This window comes from Triturus cristatus, chromosome 5_2 (assembly GCF_964204655.1).
Source record: "Triturus cristatus chromosome 5_2, aTriCri1.1, whole genome shotgun sequence".
Taxonomy (NCBI): domain Eukaryota; kingdom Metazoa; phylum Chordata; class Amphibia; order Caudata; family Salamandridae; genus Triturus; species Triturus cristatus.
The window spans coordinates 591146702-591162112 of record NC_140588.1 but is presented as its reverse complement, the minus strand read 5'-3'; positions in this window follow the sequence as shown (position 1 = coordinate 591162112).

Genomic DNA, 15411 nt, shown 5'->3' with positions numbered 1-15411 from the left:
CCGATGCAGCATAGCGCAAGTCCTTACAAGTTTCTGTCAATGGGTTCTTGACAACAAAGCAAAGCATTGTATCACAAGCTTCCGCCAACGGCTTTATCGACTCCATCGCTGCACAACACATATCCACGCTAGACCTCACCTTCCAGCCCCTTGTGAACGACTCCCCGACAACGGCCTGCAGAGCTTGATGCAAAGACTTTAGATCTCAATGCACAGGACATAAGGTACTTGTTCAGCAGATTGAACTCAATCCTGTATCCAGCCGGCGCTCTATCATGATGAGCCTGAACTTGTGATTTGGACCCGGTCGCCCACAACCTGATAACCCCAGTTGATGCTTTTTGCTTTTTTTTTAAATTGCATCTCTCTGGTTGTACTAATTGGATTTTTATTGTTTTGGTGTCAAATAATGTATTCAATTTTACTCTATTGTTCTAAATTAGTTTATTGTGTTGGATTTTCAATTTATTACTGTTTGTGTGTTGAATAACTACTTTATACATTGTCTCTAAGTTAATCCTGGCTGCTTTTCTGCCAAGCTACCAGAGGGTTGAGCACAGGTTAATTTGTTGTTTGCTTGTGCTGCAGCCTGACAAGAATTGTGATTGCTGCTTGAGTGGGGTTTCACTCCCCTTAATCGGTAATCCCTTTTCCTACTTCCTGTGCTGTTGATATTATTAGGTTGGTTTGTTACCCTTGAGAATTCCATTGTGATAGACAGAATCAGGAAAACGATGCAGCTTCATTGACAGCAGAACAGTTGTTTTCATCCTTTCTAAATGATCAAGAAGCAAGAGTACCTATGTCAAAATGTATTAACATTGGAAACATGAGCAATGAAGTACCACAGATCTCTTACATATCCCCTTTTTTGTTTATCAAATATGCCCAACCACTTATTGTGTCAGATAGGTATTCCATTTCACATTTAAGCAAAAGAGACTTAGGTCATTTCCCCATTACTATTAATTCAGAATAAGGCTGTAAACTGATTGAAGACAGATTTTTAAATATCAAAATTGGTTATTTCTTATTAAACAGATAAAGGTTAAGGAAAATCATCCCTCATTTACACTAGGATCTTGTTTGATCTCACTGAAAGAGAAAGTGAAAATTGTATATGTTATTTTTCTTTCAGCTTTATTCATGTGACGTTAAGTTAACTCTATAGTCTCAGTTGCTCTTTACCCACCGAAGTTTATTTTGTACATCTAACCCCTGCAAGTTTAATAATATAGAACAGATGTTGCTAGAGTTGTGGTGAGCTTCAAGTTGGTCCATTGCATTCCCTTCATACTAAGGAGATCTAAAGATAATTTTAGGAAATTGCAAGCTGAAAATTTAGTAACAACAGCAGGAGCTAACACACACTCAAAAGAGAACACATTTTCCCCATCATGAGGATATTACATTGGCTTCCAATGAAAGAAAAAGTTAAGATTAAAGCCTCTATTATTAGACAAAACTGTGTCTTTTGAAACACAATTGAATACCTCAAAGACAGGATCCAGCTTTGCCAACCCGACCGGAGTTAACAATCAACGTGGAAATAACATGACAAGTAACGAGAACGTCAACAGATGGGGACTCTTTTCCTTTCCATTCCAGCTGCATGTGGAATATTGAGACCAAACACTCTTCATATGCCATTCATCAAAAACTTAAAATCTTCTCTTTAATGGTTGACTCTCAAGTAGGAACTTCTTCCTGCATTTTTGTAAGGTCCCAATGGTTTTGTCAGTGTGTTATAATCTAATGATGAGAAGGAATTACTTTTAGAACTATATCCTGCTGGTTGCAACATAGACATTGACCTCCTTCTCCTAAGGAAAGCCAGAATTCTAGAGTAACCTGCTCCAAGACCTTTAGATGCTTAAATCTGAAAAGAGCATGTTTGCTTGTTGAAGGTAACCTGGTGGGGGATTTTTCCCTGCTAAGCCTGTGTAATGTGGTTCTTGAAAGAATTTAATTCAAAGGGAGCTGGTCCTCAGAGAAACTAAACCATGTTCAGTGCAGAGAGGTGTACTACACAATTGGATTTACATATTGTATGGGTCCTCTGCGATGACCAGTTATTTGATTTAGTGTTGAGATGTTCTCATCACAGTTTGTCAAGCTACACTGTTAAGATGCATCAATAACCAGTAGGATAATTCTGTATGGCTATCTAAAATCCCAGGTCATAGGGCGAACGCCGTGCATTGACCCACTATTTCACACCACTGTGCTTCTTCAGCATCATTTTGCTTCTTCTATTGTCATCTTCGGCACTGAACAAACAACTTTACTCCTGCAAATTGACACTATTTTCTAGACCTTTAGCAACTACTGCTCTTGTCCAGAAGCCATTGTGCCACCATTCAACACCACTTCAACAGGTGAGAAAATGCAGTTTGACTACCTGACCTAATTGAAATTCCAGTGGCCGTTTCATGACCATTGGCTACTTTTGGCCATATATAATCATTGGCTATTTTTTATCCTTTAAGTTCCTCATAGTTGTTATCCACGTTTTTCCCATTTCAAGCTTCATTACAAGATTGATGCAATGGTAAAAATTGGGTGTAAATGGATTTTACAGCCAATTTTACAAATAATTACAGCTACCTCACAAATTGTGCCTAAACCCTATGATTGTGCCTGGTCAAATTTCTTTAGGTAGCACCTAGAATAATTTGCTTGGCCAAACAGTAAATAAATGGGACTACTGTCAGGAAAAACTGGTCTCAATATCCTGCAAATGCACATAATTTGCCTTTGTTCGTAGTAATCGGGTGACAAAATTGACGTCATTCTGAGTTGCATGGTATTGCATTCAGCTGTTTTAATGCTTCATTTTAACTCAGAATTTGGAGTAAAGCCTTGCATTGCATATCTTGCTTAATACGTTTTTTTTTGTAAGTAACATGGACTGTGATTCTGATTTCTTTTGTTATGTATTGTAACTGTATTGTTTTATTGTTTTTTGCTCTTTTGCACAGAGCTCTTCAACCCTGCCTTAGACTGATTAGGCCAACATAGGAAAGGTAACCTTGGTGTTATTTATTAAATGCAGTTGCCTTCTGAGGGTCCAACTGTTCACGCCTTGTATGAGTTTAGGCAGTGATCAAATCAGCATTCTCACTTATTTTTCAAGTAGCCTAATACTCTCATTCCACTCAAATTTCAGCAGAAGAAAACATTAAGAACAAGCCAGGAAAAAAAGTGTTTCACAGATACAAAACTTATTATGTTTTTTCTTGCTGGTGTTTAGTGTGGATGACAAGTTGTTTGGCAAAAATGCAGGAAAATTGATAACTAGAAAGGCCTCGTAGGCAAGAATAGGAGCCAAGTTACATTACATTTTAATAAATCATTCAGCCATAGAATACATACTGAAGCTTTTTAATGGCACTAAACCATGCAATTTAATATTAGCCATAAACAGGTTGTCAAGTCATTGTAACTAGAGGTGACTCAACCCAAAATGAAGCCATTTCAGATGAGTGCATGATCAACTACACACATAATCTGGAGTCCTTCCATGACACATGCAATATAGGCCATACAACCAGAGGTGCATGGAGAATGTAACAAATATAAACTTGAATAACATTTCTCATCCCATGTTTGAGTTATTGCTACTCATGCCTATCAAGGTGGCTGGCACCACAAGCAAGAATGGTGAAGGGATGCATGTAGTGTACATGTAGCAAAAGGCAACAGTAGTACCATGCTGATAGCTATTTGGCCTGTAGATCATACCTATGTCAACACTATGTCTATCTGTGCAGACCTTCACACACAAGCCTATAAAAATATATATATGGTGCGAATAGCATGTCATTGTTCCTTACATAACCATAGCCACATCCTCATTTAATTCATGAGAAACCATTGCCATTTCCACCATAGGCCAATGTTTGAGCCAGTGTAAGAATGGAATGGGTGAACTGTGCATGTGCCAATAAATATTGTCCATCAGTGAATAAAATGTATGGAACACATAAGTATGTATGTCAAATCACTGATATCATTGACACATGCAGCACTCACTGTCACTGTGTATTTCACAGATGCAGGCCCGTAGCCAGGGGTGTATGTTTTGGGTGGCCAGGCCCCCAGTAATGACACGACAAAAAAGAGGCGTCCTGGGGGTGGATTCAATCACAGATATTTGTGGAGAGAATGGGGCAATTAGTATAAGTCTTGACGCATACCATGAATTATTGGTGTTACTCTACTCAAATAAATAACAGTGATTGAAATTATAGGTGTGTGAAGTTGGCTGACTTGCAGGATTTAGTACTTTCTTTTTTAGTGCAATGGTATGTTTCTAGTATTTTTTATTTAAAAGTAATTTACACTATTTCTGCTTTGTGCATGTCGGAATTTCTGCAGCAGAAAATCATCATCGGCTGGGGGACTAAACTTTGCCTTAGGCAAAAGTCTGGGGCAACTCTGGCCACAATAGAGACGAGTGAAGTTTGGCATTTTAAATGTCAGCTTTTTAAAAAGGGCACTTGCAATAAGACGGGCGGTATATCTGTCATGTTTGTAACAGAGTAGCCATCCGTCAAGCTTTAAATTGGGGCCTTTGTTACAACATAGGCATGCCGCATCATAGTTACAAGAATGTTGTTCTGAAAAGGCTGAAAATATGAGATCTTCCTTGGACAGTCAGCAGCAAGACAGGTAAACATGAGTGCGGGTGGGCCACTGCAAGAGGCTGGGATGAGTTCATCTGAGGACTGCGGCTTGGATGAGAACATTAGTTCTATCTCCAGCAAAAGAACATGAGTGGGTTAAGGGAACCCCCGGCCACAAGACTCTGCTCTTGAGCAGTGGATCTATAGTTATGGACAAGGCTCTTGTTCTATATTAGCCTCTCAGCTTCACTTTCCTCTTGCTTGCATGATGCCTTTCATTTGGAAAAATATCCAACTTCTACAACACTAGACACCCTTCTCTCATTCTTATTCTGCTGGGGCCTTGCTTTGACATTAGACAGCTAACTTTGCTTGTACAGACATACATTTCTGCATGGTGAATGTAGAAAGAGTGAGGATCGGGCACCTTTACTGGTAATATAAACTATGGGCTTGCAGCATGACAGATGAGAGCTACAAAGCCATTGTAAGATGTCATTGTATCAGGCAGTTTGATTGGCTGCCAAGTTGTAATCCACATTAGAAATCCATCCTATCACCTCTGTAAAAGAACCACTGGTTCTCAAGATGTCATGGTTAATTTTCAGTGAAAATACTAACTCTTTATAGTAAGAGTCACATACCTTTAAAAAGAGAGCCACAATACTTATTATAAAGAGAGTATACTAACAGGTAACATGGGAAGGTGGGGTGCCATTGTTAAGAGAATTGCCAAATCACACTGCTGGAAAGGTGTCATCAGTGAGAATTTAATAGAACCCTCACGTATTTATTTGCAAGGGAATTTTTGGGAAGTGGCCTACAGCCATTTACAGAAATTGAGTGCATTTTTTCATTCGAAAGTGCATTGGGTCACAAACGTTGCTCAAACCCTGATAAACAGTTAATTCTGCCTGAAGACTCTCGTATCTTATCTTCAGTTGCCCTCTTGCTCCCTCATTTTGCTCCTTTATGCTCACTCTCATTTCTCTATCAAATTACCTCTTAAACTCTTCCACTCTCAATGTTCTTCACCTCCTCACTCATTTTCATTGCATTACTCCCTTTTTCTCCCATTCTTTCTCCAACTCTCTCAATCATACTCTTGCTCCATCTTGTATATCACAAAAACACCAGCACTTCACCTTCCACTTTCTCTCCCTCTTTTAATCAGTACTATATACACACATTGTTCCTCCTTTGTATATATGTTTATGCTTTCTAGTTTGTTCTTTCTTATATGTATTCTCTTTCTCTGTGTTACTTTTGAATGCTATCACTTGTGCTGTGCTATCTTTCTTTTTCAATTTATCCCTCACTTGCTTTCCCACCTTGTGTCTTGTTTTCCTCTCCTGCTTTTCCCTAGCACTTCTTCTATGTCTCACGCATTCTTCTTCTCTCACTACATCCCTATCCCCATGTCTCCCTCTTCATGTGCCCCCTCTACTCATAATATGCTCTACCTGTATTTATATTACTATTGTTCTAAAACTGATATAATTGAAAAGGGCATTCCTGAAATCTTAATTTCATAAAACCACATGGCGGCATTACATTTCATTGGAGTTCCTGCACAGCGTGGATCACTGGTGTCTTATAAAGTGTAAACCTGTGTGGAGGCACTGGACTCGTAGACTGTAGCACTTCAATAGATGAGGAGGACTCAAATATTACATCTACATTGGAACAAGCCTGTATCAGTTATCAATTGGTGCAGGGTCACCTCTTATTTCTTACTTAACGTTTAGTAGTAGAGGTGCACAAATCCTCAAAATGATTGCTGGAATAGACAATAACAGAGACACAGCCTCTGTATATCCAAAAGATGCAGTGAGACCTGCCATGGTTGGCAGGAACAGGCTAAACTATTTAGCACTTCTTTATCCAGGAAAAGGGATCAAGGCTCGTAACATGGTAAGGACATACTAGCTGCTCAGCATAGCAAGATCGCCAACTCTGCAGCATTCTGATATTCAGTGTAGGGACAAATATGAAGCATAGAGTCTCCAGGAATTGCCCATTACAGGACTTTTCAACCATGTGAGATATCTTTACCTGACAAAAAATGCCAACCCTACTTAAAAGAATACCAACCCTCTTGAGGGAGCTCAAGATTCTTTTAATACATTTATGATATTCCCTCATGAGAAGGGGTCAAACAATTCTACAGTGGCTTTCTTGGGAGAATTACGCTGGCTTGGCAGTTCGGGCTGGACTGTTCCCATGAGGCACAGGGTCAGACTGATTTGCATATGGCCATGTCTGAACTGGGGTGGCAGAGTGGGCTAAAGAACGGTGATGGATCAAACCCAGATCTGTTGACTGGGTGTGAGTGTTTGATTGGTTCTGATGCTCCGTCCATCACCACCCCCTTTTGTACCGTCCCATTGGAGGTAGACCTGTCCTGCTGAGAATGGACAGTATTAGAGAAGTATCAATACTTTTCTGTTGAAAGTGTGGCAGTGCCTGCTAATAAGATTGGGCAATGTGTTATTAAAGGCAGTTCTACAGAGATGTGCTGTGACTGTTCTCCTAAAGATTAGCAGTCCTGTTGCAAAGCTCCTTTACTGTTCCATTGAAAATATAGTAGCCCTTTCATCGAATGCTGCATTGCTTAAGAGGGATTTGCCAACCTTAATGAGAAATGCCAGTACTATTTTACGAAAAGTATAGCAACCCTGCAGAGAAGTATTTATAGTGTTCAATTAAAAATATAGTATATCTGATACAAAGTGCTGGTAATAACTCAAGCAAAGCTCAGTGGCATCTCTGAGAAGTGTTGGTATTGCTCCTCTTTTTAGAAGTTCCTGGGTTTTCCCCAAAAAAGTACAGTTTGGAATTTTAAGTACCATGGAGTGGGTTTTGTGTCTCCCTGTGGCACACTGTCAATCAATGGTTCACACCAGGGATCTCTCCATTTTATTTCTAGTATGAACCAGGTATTTGCGATCCTACCATTACATTCTGAACAGTACCCATTCTCTTTGTAAGTTCCACTGTTTCTTGTCTTCCACCATGTAACTGCTGGCGCATCTATTAAATCTCTCAGTGTGGACAACCTTTGTTATACTGATGACACTCAACTTACCCTGTGATTTGACCTGCCCCGTCTCCATTTCAGCACACTCGCCACTTCAATGCCAACAAGGTGGGTATAAGATTTTGGGACAGAAGAGGTTGTAAAACCACACCTTTTGGCCCATTGCGATGGTCAGTCCCCAAGGTTATAGACTCTGGATTTTGCTTTGATACATTGCTGTCTTTTTGGGAACAAGTGAGCTCTATAACCCCTATTGTTTTCATCAGATGTGGTTGCTGGAAAAGAGTTTTACTTTCATCCGTCAACATCTGAATGCTCTGGTGGTGGGAGCAGAAATAGTAATGGGTGACCATGATGGGGCTTGCCTTCTGATATGACTCATAAATTAAGGCTGACGAAGAATATTGTGCTTAGGTTGGTATTTACTCTTCAGAAAGGTCTCTGAAGTTTCCCAGCTTCCTGTTGAGCAGTGAATCAATTTGAAGGATATTAATGTTGCTACCAGGCCTATTATTAGAAGGGTTCTGAATGTATTCATGCCAAACCTTCTCAGCAAGGGACCCCCAGTTAGTTTCTGAGCTGTATTTTTGCTGATAATCTTTTGTGTTTTAACAAGCACTCTGAGCTTGGTGCTAGGGGCGTTTCTCTTCTTGGCTCACAGATTTAGATTGGTTTACTGTTGGGTACTCAACAAATTTGTAATCAGTGAAGGTTATTAAGGTTCTTAAATGTCATCTTTTCAGTTAGCTGCATTTCTTAAGCAATCCTAGCGCATTGATGTATTCATTTAAGTACTCATGCAAAGGTTTGACAACACCAGTCTAGGTTAGTGTTGTATCCAAATTGGGTCTTCATGTATCATTCTATGGGCTTCTGAAAGGATAAAAGAGAAATACTGATACATGCTTAACACATAATATTTACAGATCTGTTAAGTTATGTCTTAAGTTCATATGTGCAGAAATGTTCACCAATTATTTGTCGTTTTATATTTCAGTTACAAAGGACATCGTAAAAGCAATATATGCATCATAAACCTAAAAGGATTATTTAAAAGGCATATTTTTAAAATAATCAATTAATGTAATTAAAACAAGCACTGTCACAGGCAAACGGTCTCTCCTATAGGATCTATTGGGTTTGCTAATGTTTATATACATGCGGTAGATAAAACATCACAGTTGCTGTACATCATGGCTTAAATAAAAAGAGACACACTGATATGATCATTCGGTAGGCAATTGCATGCTTTTAACACGCATGCATGCACGTACAGAGGAACACTATTTTATTCATTTACCGATCAAAGATGGTTTAGTAAATTTATCAAATGTAGCCGAAAAGCGCTGTTTTAAAACACGGAATATAAGCACCTTAAAAAAACTTATAAAGGGTGAGCAGGTTGGGGAGAGAGGTGAAGCAACATGTTAGATCAGGGAAAAGCAGCAAGAGAGAGCGAACACTGTTGAAAGAGAGTAATGTGGAGCACGGATAAAGAAGGGTACAGGTGAGAGAAAGCAACACAAGTTTGTGTCAGGGGAGATAAGCATATGGGCAGAGAGAGCAAGCAGGGGAGAAACGCAAATAGAGAAAGCTTATAAGCCAGCCAATCAAACAGATGGGAAGGAGGCAATGTTCCATGGGAGGGACAAACACAAGATTGACAAAAAAGCCATCAAATAAAAAGTAGCCAAATGAGATTGATAAGAAAGCCACCTATCGGTAAGCAATTGACAGCGCCAAGTCCCTTATGTTCTTGGTAAGCCCACAATTAGTCTTTCACACCTAGACAGCTTGCGCTGTCTGGTAGGCTTGACCTAAAAAGCACAGTGGATGCAAAATCCTACTTCATAGACTTTAGATAACATCATATAAAAATCAAAAGACATACCTCTCAATTATGAGATTTTGGGACTAAAATGTGGATTTTCGTGCTTAGTGTACCAAAGTCTGCATGTTCCTGCATATACCGGGTGGCCATTTCCCCCCTGATAAATATCACTGTGTTTAACTTGCTTATAGTTATCACAAAACTCATAATTGTGTTATTTGCGTAACAGGGTTTACACCCATATTACAGTTAACTGGACCGTTTGTAATGAAGTCCCCGTGTAATGATTTGGTAGGAGGCATATTAATCTACCAAGCTATATTTCACATCAGGCTACCTCTGGAGAGGCTGTACACTGGAGCAGTGGCAGTCAAATGAAAGACTGATTCTGGCACAACCCTACTTGAAAGGTTTTATAGAATGTAGCAATAGGTAGATTTTCTCATTGGACATGGCCTCTAAACGATGGTAGGATCAGGATGATGGAAGCCACATGAGGTATGTATGCCATTATAAATTTCATGAAAGGGTTTGTTGGTTTGTGAGCACCAAGACTAAATATCCCACACAGTATTATAGTCTGTTGACACTGAAACTCTTATTTATTATGCCTGATCTGAAAGGGGAGACACAAATAAAGGCTGTGCAAATTCAATATGAAGCCTTTCAGCTGGAAATTCCAATTGGTGTTATTGCTCCATGACTAACAGTACTGCAAATCTTCTGGGGGGAGTCAGTGCTTGAAATGGAAATGTAGAAGTGCAGGTACTCCTACTTCCAGAGTACATGTTTGCTGCTTTCAAGTGCTGGAACTCTCCCTTTAAAATTATTTGAGCCAAGCTCAGAAGTGCAAGTCCTATCCTTTCCAAATTAAAGAAGAACTGATAGTAACTTTCTATTTAAAGCACTGGGGGAAGTGATAATAAAGGCATTACAGCATCAAATGAAAGGAGTTTGCATAGTAATGGTCGTCTGAGAAATATAGATTTTGTCCCAATGAAAGTATGACAGTCATGCTTTGAAGGGCTGATGCATTAAAATGAAAAGATCCCAATGTAGAAGCACGAGTACTGTTCCTGTAAAACCTACTAGCAGCCCTGCTGGAAAGTGAAGCTAGCATCCCACGCTGCCCACCAGTGTGCCCGACATCTACTGAGGAAAAAAAGGTGGGGAAAAGGATGTGGTCGCGGACATGGCATACACTTACAATAACTGGCTTCTCCAGTTTAGATTGCCAGCGCGTAACATGCATTCTAATATGTAAATAGAACTAAATGTTAATCTTCCTAAGCTCTGTATGGGCCTGTGACTTAAAAAAGTGAAAAGCTATTTATCAGGTTTAACAACTGGCATGCATACAGATTAATGACTTTCATAAAGCTTTTAAGATGTGCTCTTGGAGAAAGTTTGTGAATTAATGTTTGTATGCCAGAATATAATCATGTATTTTTCAAACATAATAAAAATTAGCAAGTGCTAAAACACATGCTTACCTCTCACCCTGGTAAGGAACGTACTTCTGCTGTATGTTTAAATTATCGAAACCTTTGACTGAACCTAAACGGTAAGGACTATAAGAATACTTGTCTGAATTTGTGAAAGTGTTTTGATATTTAAATGTACTTTTGGGACCTATAAAAAATTGTAAATAGGAAATGGTGTAAATGTGGTGTCCTCCTACTATTTGGAGTCAAAACTCAATGCATTAATGGTTGGTAACTGTAGTTGTAGTTAGAAAGCAGTGATCAGTTGCTGTTCCCAGGTTTATGTGATCACTGATTTTCCTAGGGAAACATTTCCCCATTGGACCGCTTCAACTTTTGGAAACACATTGAAGGCCTTCATGGGAGTGTGCAGTAAACCACTACATCCTGCTCTTCCCTGTCTACCCTGTCACCTTAAGGGATATAGGTTATTTAAAAAAAACTCCTATTTGGAAATGCAAATGACTGGACAAAGGTCCGCTGTCACTTGTAAGCCCCTGTCTCGCATTCATAGAATATCACGGTGGGTCTCAATTCATTTTCAAGCAGGTTGTTTTTCCTATAAATGGACAGTTTGTAATGTGACCGATTTGTACATAAGTTGCATCACAAATTACATTTCTGTCTGCAAACCAGTTAGTGTGCAAGTTGCACATCTCTCTGTTGTGAAAGGGAATAGAAAATCTGGCCCAGAGAAACTGGGGGATATTTACAATGCAAGTGACGGGGCATGGTGTTAGCCTTCTTTGCTTCACGCTGCACTCTGCCACTTCTGAAACGCAGCGCTGCACCGTATTTACCACATTATGGTGCAGCCCTGCATTTCCCCCTGCGCTGGTGCTAAATTTAGACGCCTAGCGCAAATGCAGGCACCCTTGTATCATAGTGCAAGGGTGTCTGCATTGGTGGGGAAAATTTGTTATGTGCAGGAACGTGTCCCTGGGGTGAAGTGCTATTGCCTTGTGCCAAGTATTTGTGATGTTAGCATAACTAACACTTATGATGGGCTTACGGGTGCAGATAAGGAGGTATGCACTTTTTCGCACCTAGATGCCAGGTTGCCGCTCAAGGTGGGGGCTTACCCATGACGGAGTCCATTTAAGTGTTTTCGCAGATGGGCTTTTGTTACAGTTTATTGCCTGCCCTTGACTCAGGAAGCGATGGCAGGGCCTCTAGTGCCTGTCTGATTGAGTATTTGAACTTCGTCACTCTTGCAAGGATGCAGGTTTTTGTTTCCAAGAAACACCAGTCCGAAGCATCCTTGCAGGACCTTGTGCCATTGACCCTGAAAAGGGGGCAAATCAACCGTTGCCATTCGCTGGCCAATTTAGGGCTGCAGCATAATAGATGAAGCCAGGATTCCCTCTGATAATTGCAGAACCGACAAGCGATTGCTTCGTCTTTTCGAGACCATGTTGAGTTGAAGTCCGAGATTTTAAGAGCAATGAGCCTCATGAAAAGAATTCTCCTCAAGCTTGGGTTGAAAGTGCTTCCCATAGGTACTTTTGGCCTTATCCCAGAGTGTAGAACACATCAAGTGCCGTTGTGTTGGCATTGTAGTGGAGGAAGGCACGATCCTTTTCATACGAGATTGAGCGGACCTGCCGCTTCACGGCATTTGCCAGGCAGCTTCCGTGATGTCAAGTAGGGGCAAATGTTCTGCTTAGATTTTCAAGGTCCCTATTGCTTGGGCCAGCTTGATGTGCCAGGGGAAATCTGCTTCCCTAAAGATTGTTTCCAGATGATCTTTAAGGGTGTTGTTTGAGATTTGAGAACCCTGATTTAGCACTTAATTAAATCCCCCTGAAGTACCAATTCTGGTCTGCAAACCAAAATTTCAGTCATAGCCTGGTGTTCCTTGCTTGTCTGGGAGCCTGCAGCACTGTCTTGTATGCTTTCACCTGAGCTTCTGCTATAAGTTTGTCTACGGCTCCTGGGAAGGCCAAGTGACCATAGTTTATGGCCGGTATTAGTTTTGCCTTGAGGACCGTCAGCATAGGCTGTGCTGTAGGGCTTGACAGACGTTGGCTTAAGCGCCTCAATGAGAGGATTACACAGTTGGTTTTGGCATTTAGATGTTTTATGTGTTTCGCCTGAGTAGCCCTCTCAGATAGCCAAACCCTGAGATAATTGTAGGCTGCTCTTGTCCCTATTTGATGGTCTCCTAGTTTCCAAGTAGTTTGCTTTTTGTGGGGATATTTGCCTAATACCATTCTCTTTGTTTTACTCTGATTAACTGTCAGGCAGTTTTCCTTATTATTCTTTCGAAGTTCCTTAAAGGCTGTTTTGAGTCCCACCCTGGTGTGGTCCATAACTACCATAGCATCAGCGTACTAAAGGATTGGGAGTCTCGCCTTGCCCATTCACGGGGGCAATAAACTAGCTTTTTTCAGGCCATTCCCCATGTCTGCGGCGTAAAGATTTAATAGTAGTGGGGCCAGGACGCATCCCTGCTTCAGTCCGTTGTTGGTTTAGGCTCTTGATAATAAGGCTGTGTGGTTTATTCTGACCTGGACTATAATTGCTTTCAGAAGCTTCGGTGGGATCCCCCAGGCTGTAAATTTCCCTCAAATTCTGCCTCTATCAACCCTATCAAGGGCTATGAAGCTGAAGAACAGCTGCAGATGCATGTCTTTGACCGCTTGTTTAGAAAGGTAGACCAGTGCCATGATTTTGTCCCTGTCTGGTGGAATGGGAGAACTCTGATTTTGTTTGCGCATTCCTACAATTCTTTCAGTAATATTGTTGCATTGGCCTTGGCTTCTAGGTTGAGCAGTCCATCGATGCAATATTCACACAATGAAAACATAGGCTGTGAAAGATGTTATACACCAGGAAATGTGACCAAGGTAAGGTATCACAGTATACTTACAATCAAAATGTGAGCCATTTTATGCTAAAGAAATGGTGTAAGAATCAAGGCATATAAGTACAGATTTATCAACAAGGCAAAATCACATACATACATGTAAGTTTAAAAAGTGTTGTGTACAGGTCTGAAGTTCAAAGTCACTTATTGCAACATCATGTTTCCCGTATGAAAAAAGACTACCTTGCAATACCTATGTGCCAATTTAAGTTCAGCTGGGAAAATTGCCATGCAAAATACATTAGCTGGAGTATGAATGAACCCAATTTAAATATCAATGTTACATGTTGAATAATGGTTACATTTACTAAACAACTAGTCATAAACACTTATGTAAATCAATCTAAGACTATGCAACTGATATGTGGGCAAGCAAGGACATCATAGGTGAAAATAGGACAAAGGTATGCGTGGGTGTCAAGCTCGGTGCCACTGTCACCACCTTTATAGCTCAAAATGCATGAAAGATAATCTGATCCTAAAATGAATATATTGCATACATATTGATGCAATTCTAATATAGCTCAAATATTCTAACTTACTTATCACAGTAATCTTCCAGCTAAACATGAAAGTTAGCATGTTGAGATGTGTTGTATGTCTTACACCATGTACAATATATGCATTAACCCACATGTAAACCAATGGTCAACAGTACCTAAGACATATTTGTTGAAGGTTAAAGAAATGTATATGATTTTGCCTACATACATAATACATAGTTGGTTATGTCTAAGTTACAATGTACCAAATCACTGAATACTGGCATTTTCCACATTTCAGGTGACCAAGGATATGGTTTGCAGCCATGGATTATGACACCCATTCCATAATCTGCAGACGTATAGGCCTAGACCAAATATTTTGGCCCTGGGCAAAACTCAAAATGTTGTGGAGTGAATGCTTGGGGTTTTAAAGTCCCGTGTCTGTTGCCTCACCTCAACAAATCAAGCAGATGACTTTTGTACTCGCGTCCTATGGTCTGAAAGATTATTTTAGTCTGCGCAATATTGCATAACATCCGTCTTAAACAAATGTGCCATGGGACTATGAGACTACAATCCCACCTGAACATGAAAATGAATATGAATCTGATGCTGATATAGAGCACAGAATGGCAGGCCATGTGAAATAGTACCAAATTGTTGAAATTTCTTTTTCATAATCTACTTAAAAACAATAGTCACTGAGCCATAATGATTGCGTTGTAAAAATTAATCCTTTTTTGCACATCAAAAAATGCTAACGTTTGCATTATTTAATTTTGCTTGTCAATGATGATCTAATCAATGTCACAGTCATCAAAATGACTGGGAAGACTCATCAGACAAATATGTGACATTCCATGGTATTTTGTACAGGCAAGACATCAGATTAATTTTCAACATATGCTGTTTGGAATGGCCATACATGTGAGCCAACATAAATACATGGCCCTCAATGTATGGATCTTAAAAAATCTAATCCACTCACATCAGCATGACTGTTCAGCAAGTATCATTTGCATCCTTTAACTTCAAAATGTAAAATGACTGTGTAATGTCTAGAACTTTGTTAAA